Source organism: Oncorhynchus tshawytscha, linkage group LG16 (genome assembly GCF_018296145.1).
Source record: "Oncorhynchus tshawytscha isolate Ot180627B linkage group LG16, Otsh_v2.0, whole genome shotgun sequence".
NCBI lineage: Eukaryota > Metazoa > Chordata > Actinopteri > Salmoniformes > Salmonidae > Oncorhynchus > Oncorhynchus tshawytscha.
In genome coordinates this window covers 64722734-64735435 of record NC_056444.1, presented here as the reverse complement: position 1 = coordinate 64735435, position 12702 = coordinate 64722734, and positions in this window count along the sequence as shown.

Below are 12702 nucleotides of genomic sequence, written 5' to 3'. Positions count from 1 at the left end.
ATGGTGTTTATACTTGCGTACTATTGTTAGATGTACATGTACATGTACAGATGAACGTGGTACCTTCAGGCGTTTGGAAATTTCTCCCAAATATGAACCAGACTTGTGGATGTCTACAATTTTTTTCTGAGGTCTTGGCTAATTTCTTTTGATTTTCCCATGATGTCAAGCAAAGAGGCACTGACTTTGAAGGTAGGCCTTGAAATACATCCACAGGTACACCTCCAATTGACTCAAATGATGTCAATTAGCCCATCAGAAGCTTCTAAAGCCATGACATCAATTTCTGGAATTTTCCAATCTCTTTAAAGGCACAGTCAACTTAGTGTATGTAAACTTCTGACCCACTGGAATTGTGATGCAGTGAATTCTAAGTAAAATAATCTGTCTGTAAACAACTGTTGGAAAAATGACTTGTCATGCACAAAGTAGATGTCCTAACAGACTTACCAGAACTATAGTTTAACAAGAAATTTGTGGAGTGGTTGAAAAATAGTTTTCATGGCTCCAACCTAAGTGTATGTAAACTTCCCACTTCAACTGTGTGCAAGCCTACAAAAAAAACAGTTGTCTTCTTTAGTCAAACCTGTCTGTCATGACTAGTAATTACTCAAACTTTTTAATCTAATCTGAAGATACTTTTAACGCTAGATCAAATTCTAATCACAATGAAATGCAATCACAAATTCACTCCCACCAGTTTGTTTGAGAGCCGTTTGGTTTTGCTTAGTAGGTCGAAGGGTCAGCATATCACAGTCGTGTTCTGCAGGTCTGGCTCTCCCTCTTGTGGTCATTGCCTGTAAATACCACTCATTTCTGTACATAAGGAAGAAGATGGCAAATACTAAGATAATTCAGTTGAGAAGTATGCTCTGGAGATATATGCAAAAATGAGATGGACTATTTTCTTATGTTGTACCTCTCTTTGAGGTCTCAATAAGCTTTGACAACTATATATCTATACTTGTTTTGATGCAAACTCATTACTTTGGACTGGTTTGATTTTAATCAAGATTGTTTCCTAAAATCAGCGTTCATTCAGCTGCGTCAAGACCTTCTCACATACCAAGGAGACTCTGACTCAACCTGCTGCTCTATAAAGCTGCTCTGTAAAGCTGCTCTGTAAAGCTACCACACCATTGGAACCAGGAAAAAGACAACAATCATGCGCTTTACTACTAACACTGCCTCAACTCAAACGGACAAGGATACAGGCCAATCAATCAGTCATCGTAGCGACGGGCATGCCTCTCTTCAACAAGCCAACCAACGCCTCTTTTTCTGCAATAGAACAGCAGCCAGCCTCGCAGGACTCTTCATAGCTTTAACGCGACCGCAGCCATTCAGGCCCAACTCGATGGTTGTAGTGCACCAAGGGCTGATGGGACTGAATTCGTGTGTAGTGGCTTTGAATATGTCACTCTGATTGATAGGTGATGTCCCTTACCTAGGAAGTGACTGACACTGAACTGATCTAGCGAGGAGCTCTTGGGGAGTTGGACTCGGGAGTGAACCCTGAGACTGTATAGCAAATTTAAAGATGAATTTTAGAATAAGAATCATAGAATACCGGTGTGCAGAGCGTATATTGACGTGTCCTACTCCCTGCCCAAAGTGGTTTTCTCACACTGCAGCCCTTGTCCAGACCCCACTGTGTGTAAGCCAGGTCATGTGGAGACAGCTGGCTTTTTTTTAACCTATCACGTATGCATAAACCAATGTAAAGGAATGTAGGGAAGATGGGGTCAGGGGCTCTAATGGGAGGAACTCCTCCAAGAGCTATCTGCCTGCTGCCAAGCTGGCTCAGAAAGACACACCCCAAAAACTGCACCCCTCTCTCCCGACGCAGGTCAGCAACTTCACCTCGGTAGCCTTACAAAACTCTCAGTTCAACATTTAACAGATACCTCATTGAAACTGAAAACGTTCATAATAGCATAGAAGGGAACCAAACGTAACACAGTGACACACACACACACATATGCATACATCCACACACGCCATGACTTTCTCTTCGGCAACCTCTGCAGTGTTCTGTTTTTCCTCAAGTTCTTTGTTTGAAGTGAAACTGCCTAGAGAGATGCATTGCAGACCCAGTATAGAGGGATCCCATTGTTTTCACACACAGGGTGTCGGTCTGTTTTTCTTTATCACAGCAAGACAATCATGTGTACAAGAGGCAGGCCGCAACATTTCACACAAAAAACTATGAGTCATAGTGCGTCTGACTCGATGGTTCCCGCTGCCACTGTGTCCAGTCCTGCTCAGTATTGTTATTGAGAGGAATAGGTGATGCTGAGGAATGACTAATAATATGTGTATCATGCAGTCACCATGGCTGATTTGAGGCAGTGTCTCTGTAATCAGTGTGCCTTGTCAGGTTTACCGACATGAAATAACCTGACTTGGCAAAAATATTACATAGAAGTAAGAAATGTCTTGTTTCAGTGTAATATTAAGCTCTGTAAATGGTTGCAGACAGATTCCTGATAAGGCACTGCTCACAGCGGCCCAGCATACGTTTTTGGTGGCTCTGTTGTATTCCTCTGGTGACGTGTGAAGCCAGCTGAATTCTGAATAGAGTTGCAAAAAACATTTATTGAAAGTTCCTGGAATTTTGCAACCCTAATCCTGAATCCCAGTTAGAGTCGATTGTATACAGAGTTGTGCCGCCAGGCGCTGTGTTAACCAAAACAAACTACCTCTCCCATCCGCACATGTATTTTTGGCATGATTGTTTCATCTATTTTAACACTAATTCATTTTATTTATTCCTTTTACTTCTCAAATGCTGGATGATTTACCTCAACACATCTCAAAATAAGCCTACAGATCAAGAGGGGGCTGTCGCCACTCCGTCTCTTAGTGTTGGGGGGGTTGAAATGGCTCCTCTTTTTATTAAGTGTCGCCTTCAATGCATTGATGCTAACAACTTGGTTTGGACAGCTTGTAGCTGGGATATTATGACATTGCTTCCTCATGCTAGAGGCCTCACTTAGCGTCAGATAGCAATCATACACAGTTAGTAGGTGTATGATGTAGTGTCAAGATTTCTGAAAGGTTTTATGAAACGATTATGTTGGGATCCTGTCTTGATGTTTTAGTTGTCTCTGTCTTGCGTCTTTGCCATTGCTTGCTCAGGCTGCTCTCAGCAAAGTGTTCTACTGCCCCTCTTACTCATAGCTCATCGCTCTGGAATCCAGGTCTTTATTGTAAAACGCTGACGTACAGGACACAGCCCTATGGTGGCACAGTGCTTTACCAACAAAGCATCCTGTTTAAATGTTTCTGTAAAGGACTCAAGGAAGATGTGTGTGTAATCATACTTTCACCCCCCCCTCCTATGTCTTTATTTTCTTCTTGAAAGGCAAAGTTCTTATTTGGCTAGAGAGCGATGAGAAAATATATGATGGAAATTGTATATCTCTGAGGAGGAAAGCCTCTTTTAGTCTGTAGTCATATTGGTCACTTTTGGAATCTTTTTGTTTTGCTGTGATCATTATCTTCTACCTCTTAATATGCGCTTGCTTACACACATGTCACAAACAAACACAGAACTACAATATGTGCACACGCTCGGTGTCCACACTTTCACCAGCAGTTTTTGCCAATGATATACTCATGTTTCTGTCTCTGTGCTCTGACTTACGTCTGAATTCTATTACTGATGATCACTATAGCAAATCTGCAATGATGTAGGCATCGCAGGGTCATTTAACAGTTTGTCTTTTAACATTGAATGCACATTTTAGCTCCGTTACCTTGGTGTGCCTAGAACCCAGAGCCTTATTTTAGGACAATATCAGGGGTTTAATGAAACAAATTACTTCTTTTTTTTCCTGTTTTAAGACCTTGTTCAAGTGGCTTTTCACAACTACATTCCTTTTATTGTCAAATCAATCTTTAGTGGTTTAGAGAATAACCATCGGCTCACCCCTTCTGGGAAGCACATGTCAAATGATGATCCACCGGACGTAAATATGCTTCTTTAACGCTAGCGGGCTCTCTTTAGACAGATCCCTTAAAACATAGGTGATGCTTTAGGGACGTACGTAAGGCCAACATAACATGTATATAGACACCATGTCACACCTGACAGTTTTTATTTAATACTATAGACCATCATAGTGCATTGCTCTGCAGAGAGGATGTGGTTCAGTATATTTTTGTGTGAAATATAACAACTGGCCATTCTTCCTCATATTTATGTTAAGTGCCATGCTATGCTAACGTAGTTGTTATTAGAGCCTATGTATACTTCTGCCAAATACAGTTGGTACGCTGTATGTAGCGAAAGTGTCACTGGAATGGAAGGAGGTGTGAACTGTTCTGAATCTTTACTCCTATTGGATGCCAGTAAATAGTTGTTAGCTAGCACTAGTGGTCGAGTTCTCCTTTTGTATGTTTGTTTATAATCCTAACCGTTTTCCTTGATGCCTTCTCAAAGGACAATATGTTACTATTGAGTTTATGAAGTAGCATCTGAATTGATCTTGTGGAAAAAAATGCAACATAAACTGGTAAACTCTTGGACTAGTTGGACGTGGAATTTTGTTGACTGTGACTTCTGCTAACCATACCATTTCTCATTAGTAATCAATCATTGTAATTGATCTCAAAGTCCCAAGAGAAGTACTTTTATACATGCACACCATGTAGTTCTCAAGACTCGATGCTTCAAACTGTCTTTCAACATAGCCTTGTCATTGATCGAATTGATAGTATTATCATTGTCTTTGTTCAATCACCACCCGTTCTGTATCTTTTACGTTTCTTTTATTCTTAAGTTGATCCATTGTACATTGATTTATGTGCATTGTATGTAGTATATAATGTTTTGGAAAATCACAAATAAACCGCTGTACATAATAATGCAAAGATCATGTGTATTTTCCTATTTTCTCAAGAAGAAACATACTAGATTTGTTACCCTCAAGGAGGGCCTGTATAAGTCTTGAACATTTGAATTAATTTGTATACATGGCACAAAAGCTCTTGCTGTTTCTTGATGCCTTCTTCACCAAAATAAGTGCTCTTGTTTTGTCCCATTTGGCCAGTAGAGAGAGCTAGTCTCCTGCTCAGTCAACTTCTTTCTCTGTCAACTGGCCCACCTCCCCAGTCATTTTGGGACTAATGTGAATCATGCATATATGAATGGGTTCTAGGGATCAGCGAGAGGCCGAGTGGGGAAAACAAATTAGGGTTTTGTTTGTCAGTGCACATACGTAGTTGGTTGGTGGTTGTGATCATATGGCTTGCCTTCTGAAAGTTTAACGTGTGAGATTTGTAAGTGCACTTCAGTGTGTTGTGGGTGTTTTGTTTTAATCGCCCTTACTTTACACATTCAAATTGGGCCCCATTTATTGCTGAGCAGATGCACTCACAAGGAGGAGCAGGCCGGCTGTTTGGCTTCTTTTATGAAAGTCATCCAAACATCATTAGGCCAATCTCTGCAATGTGACTATCGAGAATGACTTCGATGTACAGGAGTCTGTACTTCCTGCGAGAGGCAGAGAGATGGTTGAAGAAAAGGAGAGACAATTTTGGGATATTTCTTGTGAGATGCAAAAGAGAAAATAATTCCTTAGTCTCGACTTGTCAGCATCGTAGGCTTGTGGGGTTAGGTCTCAGCACAGCGTCTGATGTGGCTGTGAGGTCCAATCCATGAGAGGCAGACTCGGCCACAGATGTCACATTCGTAGGCCGGCCCGAATGTTGTTACCTCTTTGCTTCTCTGTTGAGCTAAGGCTAGTTTCTCTTGTCTGCAGCCCTCTGCGACATCCCTGCTGCCAGTGGAGACGATCCTTGGCGGCATCTTCCCAGGTGTTGACGTTGATGGCAAAGGACTTGAGGTCTGGCTTGCAGACATCTTTATAGTGTAGCTGTGGGTGATCAGTTGGTCTCTTTCCAGCGGACAATTCTGTATAGAGAATATTAATGCCGACGAACGTGGCCCAGCCTGCGAAGTCGTCGCTGCCTCAGAGGGAACATACTGGGTAGCTGTCATCTCTCCAAGTGATGTCCAGTATTCGCCTCAGGTGGTGCAGGTGGAAGTTGTTTTGCCTTCGCTCTTGTTGTGAGTATGGTGTCCAGGTTTTGCTGCCATACAGGAGCGAGCTGGTGACACAAGCTTTGTACACCTGTACCTTTGTGTGTTCTGTGGTTGTTCCATACCCTGTATGCCAGTTTACCAAAGGTGGAGACTGCTTTTCCGATGCGGCTGTTGGTGATGGTGGATCCAAGGTAAGTGAAGTTGCTGGCGAGGTGGGAGGCAGCACATCGTGTTTAACTCTACCTCAGATTTTGAAGGGGTCTGAAGTGGACACGTCAAACTGGATGGTGCCTTGTTGCATGTTGGTGTGGAAGGACTGAAGTCTATGGGTTGGCAATCTCGTTTTTATGAGTGCCTTGAAAACACTAGCCAGATGCTATGAAACACAGTGTTGATTGCTAATTATCTGTGTGCGTCATGATTGCCTCATGAAGGACTCACTCGGAAGTGTTTATAAAATCACATTCCTGCGTATTGCTTAACCAACCGCTAACAGTCAAGTTATTGATTCAGCCCCCTTCTGAGATGATTAGTCATATCCTGCTCTGCTCAGAGATTCAGATGTTCCTTCCTGGAACATCGCTGAGTATAACAGCATAAATACAGTGCATTCGGAAAGTATTCAGATCCCTTAACTTTTTCCATGTTATGTTACAGCCTTATTCTAAAATGTATTATTGTTTTTCCCCTCATCAATTTGCACACAATACCCCATAATGTCAAAGCAAAAACAGGTTTTTAGACGTTTTTGCAAAAAAAAAATGTAATCTAACCCCATTACATAAGTATTCAGACCCTTTACTCAGTACTTTGTTGAAGCACCTTTGGCAGCGATTACAGCCTCCAGTCTTCTTGGCTATGACGCTACAAGCTTGTATCCTGAGCTGTCTGGGGCAGGTTTTCATCAAGGATCTTTCTGTACTTTGCTCCATACATCTTTCCCCATCCTGACTAGTCTCCCAGTCTCTGCCGCTGAAAAACATCCCCACAGCATGATGCTGCTGCCACCACCATGCTTCACTGTAGGACTGGGGCCAGGTTTCCTCCAGATGTGACGCTTGGTATTCAGGCCAAATAGTTTAATCTTGTTTTCATCAGAACAGAGAATCTTGTTTCTCATGGTGAGAGTCCTTTTTAGGTGTCTTTTGGCAAACTCCAAGCAGGCTGTCATGTGCCTTTTAACTTAGGAGTGGCTTCTGTCTGGTCACTCTGCCATAAAGGCCTGTTTGGTGGAGTGCTGCAGAAATGGTTCTCCTTCTGGAATGTTCTCCCATGTCCACAGAGGAATTCTGGCGCTCTGTCAGAGTGACCATCGGGTTCTTGCTCACCTCTCTGACCAAAGCCCTTCTCCGATTGCTCATTTTGGCCCGACAGCCAGCTCTAAGAAGAGTCTTGGTGTTTCCAAACTTCTTCCATTTAAGTATGATGGAGGCCACTGTGTTCTTGAGGAGCTTCAATGCTGCGGACATTTTTTGGTACCCTTCCCCAGATCTGTGCCTCGACACAATCCTGTCTCTGAACTCTACGGACAATTCTTTCGACCCCATGGCTTGAGTTTTTGCTCTGACATGCACTATCAACCGTGGGACCTTTTATATAGACAGGTGTGTGCCTTTCCAAATCATGTTCAATTAAGCATCTTTTTCATTATTGGGTATTGTGTGTAGATTGATTAGGGGGGGGGGGATAATTGTATCCCATTTTAGAATAAGGCTCTAACGTAACATAAAGGGGAAGGGGTCTGAATACTTTCTGAATGCACTGTATGTCCAACATAGCTCCGCTGGACTACACATGAAGTGGTTTTACAGGGGAGTATGCCTTGCAGTATGCCAAAATACCCCTGAGGAGAATCTGGCGTAATCCCCTCCTGATCGCTCCTCTTGCAGTGGTTCAGATGGGCTAGTTTGAGTTTCACAGGGCTAGTTTGGTAGCTCTGAGGAGGGAGGTAGTCCTTGACCTTGAGCTGTGGAGAGCAGAGTGGGAGGAGAGCGAGAGGGGCGCTGGGGGGTTCAGTTCAGCTAAGGAGTAGAGGGGGGCTCGAGGCAGTGGCGTGGCGGTTTGGTCTAGACTGCTTTGGGAGAAGGAGTTGGTTCGGGGAGAAAAAATGCCTACTGTAACAGTGCTGATGCACGATTTGAAACATGAAGGGAGGGCAAATGGAATCCCTGGCAGGAATCTCTAATCCCAGTGACTGGGTCATGGAGCCACTGGCGACCGCGTGAATGTACTTTGCAACCCACATGAGGGGAGGAGAATCTAGCACTCTGATAGCCGACAACTAACAATTACCTATTCATTATTTGACTTGATCTAAGTGCTCCGGGGAAAGGGGATAGCATCTAGCACTTGTTGAAAGTTTGATAACTATCAATTACTTATTTTCTTCTGTCTACATTATATGCCAGGGACCATCGACCCAGAATGTTGTGTTTCATGGAGGGTTTATTAAACTGTAGCATGATGGGTGAACAGAGCAGCACGAGCTGGGGAGACCGACTCCAGACCAACAAGCCTGCCTCTCCTGAGACGCATTGTTTCAGCAGCGGAAAGTAATGGACCTTTTAGTTTCCTTCCCCACAGCACAGAAGCCACCGTCCGGCCTTCCTATCTGTAACTAGGGAGGACAGGACGTGGCCTGGTGGAAGTGTCTGCTTGAGAAAACAGTGCCAAAAAGCATTCCCTTGAAGGGAAGATATTGCTAACCAGTACTATCTACCGTTATCAACACTTCCTCACTTTACTATTGTGTGTGTGTGTGATCCATCTTGACACAACATACAGTTGAAGTCGGAAGTTTACGTACACCTTGGCCAAATACATTTCAACTCAGTTTTTCACAATTCCTGACATTTAATCCTAGTAAAAAATTCCCTGTCTTAGGTCAGTTAGGATCACCACTTTATGTCAAATGTCAGAATAATAGTAGAGAGAATTATTTATTTGAGCTTTTATTTCTTTCATCACATTCCCAGTGGGTCAGAAGTTTACATACACTCAATTAGTATTTGGTAGCATTGCCTTGAAATTGGTTAACTTGGGTCAAACGTTTCAGGTAGCCTTCCACAAGCTTCCCACAATAAGTTGGGTGAATTTTGGCCCATTCCTCCTGACAGAGCTGGTGTAACTGAGTCAGGTTTGTAGGCCTCCTTGCTCGTAAACACTTTTTCAGTTCTGACCACACATTTTCTATAGGATTGAGGTCAGGGCTTTGTGATGGCCACTCCAATACCTTGACTTTGTTGTCCTTAAGCCATTTTGCCACAACTTTGGAAGTATGCTTGGGGTCATTGTCCATTTGGAAGACCCATTTGCGACCAAGCTTTAACTTCCTGACTGAAGTTAAAGCTTTCAGGTTATGTCGATATAGGCCTCGTTTTACTGTGGATATAGATACTTTTGCACCCGTTTCCTCCAGTATCTTCACAAGGTCCTTTGCTGTTGTCCTGGGATTGATTTGCACTTTTCGCACCAAAGTACGTTCATCTCTAGGAGACAGAAGGCATCTCCTTCCTGAGCGGTATGACGGCTGCGTGGTCCCATGGTGTTTATACTTGCATACTATTGTTTGAACAGATGAACGTGCTACCTTCAGGCGTTTGAAAATTTCTCCCAAGGGTGAACCAGACTTGTGGAGGACAATTATTTCTTCTGAGGTCTTGGCTGATTTCTTTTTGATTTTACCATGATGCCAAGCAAAGAGGCACTGAGTTTGAAGGTAGGCCTTGAAATACATCCACAGGTACACCTCCAGTGGACTCAAATGATGTCAATTAGCCAATCAGAAACTTCTAAAGCCATGACATGATTTTATGGAATTTTCCAAGCTGTTTAAAGGCACAGTCAACTTAGTGTATGTAAACATCTGACCCACTGGAATTGTGATACAGTGAATTATAAGTGAAATAATCGGTCTGTAAACAATTGTTGGAAAAATTATTTGTGTCATGCACAAAGTAGATGTCCTAACCGACTTGCCAGAACTCTAGTTTGTTAACAAAACAATTTTGGAGTGGTTGAAAAACGAGTTTTAATTACTCCAACCTAAGTGTATGTAAAATTCCGACTTCAACTGTATGTTGTGTTGTGAGCATGTTCTTGCTTGATCTTTAGTGATTGTGTGTTTCTATTGACAAACTGATCAGTCTGTATACACTTGAGTATAGAAAACATTTGGAAAACATGCTCTTTCCATGACAGACCTATCAGATGAAAGCTATGATCCCTTATTGATGTCACTTGTTACATCCACTTTAATCAGTTTAGATGAAGGGGAGGAGACGAGTTAAATAAAATTCACAAAATTAAGTCCTTGAGACATGAATTGTGTATGTGTGCTGTTCAGTGGGTGAATGGGCAAGACAACAGTTTTAGAGAGTATTCAAACCCCTTCACTTTTTTCTCATTTTGTTATGTTACTGCCTTATTCTAAAATGGATAAAGTAGTTTTTTTCCCCTCGTCAATCTACAAGGAATTCCCCACAATATTCCTTTTTTTGTGCAAATGTATTTAGATCCTTTACTCAGAACTTTGTTGAAGCAGCGATTACAGCGCCAAGTCTTCTTGGGTATGACGCTACAAGCTTGGCACACCTGTATTTTGGGAGTTTCTCCCATTCTTCTCTGCAGATCCCCTCAAGCTCTGTCAGGTTGGATGGGGAGTGTTGCTGCACAGCTATTTTCAGGTCTCTCCAGAGATGTTAGATCTGGTTCAAGTCCGGGCTCTGGCTGGGCCACTCAAGGACATTCAGAGACTTGTTCCACAGCTTGAGACTGTAGGCGGATTGTGGCCTACCCTGTTCATAACTAAACTGCTAATGTATGAGCAATTCTAGGTCTCGATTACACCCCAACCCTTAACCGTACTCTCAGAAGCTTACAGTCCACATCGAAGAATGGGGAGCCGCCCAGACCCATCGTAGTCAAATTCCACTACTTTCTTGGGAAGGAGGATGGCATCACAATACTAGTTTGAATAGTATTTTTGAATAGTATTTTGAATAGTATTTTATTTACAGTACATGGCACAATGATTTTTTACCAACTAGCTGTGGCTGGATAGCCTCGGTGCTTGGTGGCACGGTACTAATTAGCCTAGTCGTTGGAAGGCTTGACTGTAACTCCAGGATGGCCCAAGTTGGACCATCCTTATTTTCACATGTATAAACCTAATGAACACATTTAGATACATTTGCTGACCAGTAGTACTGTAAAACATTGGGGGATTAAGGATATACCTTTCTCATTAATGGATTTTACTTATTCCAAATTAAGTTGGAAATGTAGCTGTCCAGTTGTTTTGAACATAGACTTGGGAAATGGGAATAATTTGGAATACGTGCAATAACCTAGGTAGTACAGTCATCTTAACAGAATTAATGTGACCTGCTAATGAAAATGTGAAGAGACGACAACCTTGTGAAATCCTTCTTAGTGCGCGCCAGGTGTGTTTTGAAGTTATGTTTAAAGAGCCTTAAATGAGCTTGTGACCTTAATCCCCAAATAAGTAGACCTGATGCTCCACCTTAAATGGGAAATTGGCATAATGGGGAGGAGCACACTTTTTGTTAGGTTTAACTTATAACCAGAGAATGTCCAATAGATGATAGGGTATAGACTCCACAGGGTTAGAGATGTAGAAAAGAAGATTGTCTGCATATAAGAACACCTTGTGAGTTCAGTAGCCCCTTAGTATTCCCATAATCCTCTAGTCCACGTACAGGCTGATAGCAAGAGGCTCAATAGCCATATCAAATAGGAAAGGGGATAAACAGCAACTCTGCATGGCCCCCCTATGGAGAGGGAACAGAAGCCACTGGGGACGAGTACAAAATCTTAATCCAGGAAAGGAATGACGTGTCAAACCCAAATCTCTCTAGTACCGTAAATACATATTCCCACTCAACCCGGTTGTAAGCCTTCTCAGCATCGAGAGATGACAACCTCTGGCTGTCGAGTTGAGTGGGCAGAATAATCAACAAATAGCCAGCGCATATTATAGAAAGATTACCTACGTGAGACATCAGGTTTGGTCTGAGTTAATTATATCAGGTATCACTGTCTCTAAATGGCGCGAATGGACCTTGTGAGAATTGCATAATCGCAGCACAAAAGGCTTATAGGGCGGTATGAGACAGTCTTTTGGATTCTTGTCCTTTTAAGCAAAACCGAATTAGTCGCCTGGGTAAGTGTCTGGGGCAGTGTCTGACTATTTAGGATTTCAATGCACATTGAGGATAGGGGATAGTTTAGAGGAGAAATTCTTTATAAAATTCAATAGGGAAGCCATCAGGCCCAGGAGCTTCACCGCTCTGCATGGACTTGGGTGCCAGAGTAGCTTCATAACTTATTGAGGCATCCATGTTAGTTTGTTCATCTGAATTGAGCCCAGGGATGTCCAGATTGTAAAGAGCAGAGTAGAATTACTTAAGTTGATTTGATTGATTTCTTTGGGATTGGTAGAAGTTAAATCAGCTGCAACACAGATTTCAGGTATGGTGCTGCTAGCAGTGGATTGGTGATGCTGGTGAGAACTTGCCAGCTTTCTCTCCGTGCTCATAAAATGGCTGCCTCGACTTAAACAAATGCTGCTCCATTTGTTTATTGGAAAGATTGTCAAGTTCCAATTGGTGTGCAGGCTCTCTTTGTAG